At 38.0% G+C, this 548-nt stretch overlaps 1 non-coding gene across 1 annotated transcript; it reads right to left on the reverse strand.

Moving 5' to 3' along the window:
• LOC130983909 (small nucleolar RNA R71) lies at positions 1-104 on the reverse strand. Its single transcript, XR_009087877.1, has one exon. It is a non-coding gene; the product is annotated as a small nucleolar RNA R71 (small nucleolar RNA).
• Positions 105-548: the final 444 nt, after the last annotated feature.

Genomic DNA, 548 nt, shown 5'->3' on the forward strand with positions numbered 1-548 from the left:
AAGCTTAGAGTGGATGTTCAGACCTTCAAACAAAAAGATGGTGAATCCCTCTATGAAGCTTGGGAAAGATACAAACAGATAACCAAAAGATGTCCTTCTGACATGTTTTCAGAATGGACCATGATAGATATATTATATTACAGTCTATCTGAGTTCTCTAAGATGTCATTGGACCATTCTGCAGGTGGATCCATTCACCTAAAGAAAACGCCAACAGAAGCTCAAGAACTTATTGACATGGTTGCAAATAACCAGTTCATGTACACTTCTGAGAGGAATTCCGTGAATAATGGGACGCCTCAAAGGAAGGAAGTTCTTGAAATTGATGCTCTGAATGCCATATTGGCTCAGAATAAAATGTTGACTCATCAAGTCAACATAATTTCTCAAAGTCTGAATGGATGGCAAAATGCATCCAACAGTACTAAAGAGGCATCTTCTGAAGAAGAAGCTTATGATCCTGAAAACCCTGCAATGGCAGAGGTAAATTATATGGGTGAACCTTATGGAAACACCTATAATTCATCATGGAGAAATCATCCAAATTT

Source organism: Arachis stenosperma, chromosome 5 (assembly GCF_014773155.1).
Source record: "Arachis stenosperma cultivar V10309 chromosome 5, arast.V10309.gnm1.PFL2, whole genome shotgun sequence".
NCBI lineage: Eukaryota > Viridiplantae > Streptophyta > Magnoliopsida > Fabales > Fabaceae > Arachis > Arachis stenosperma.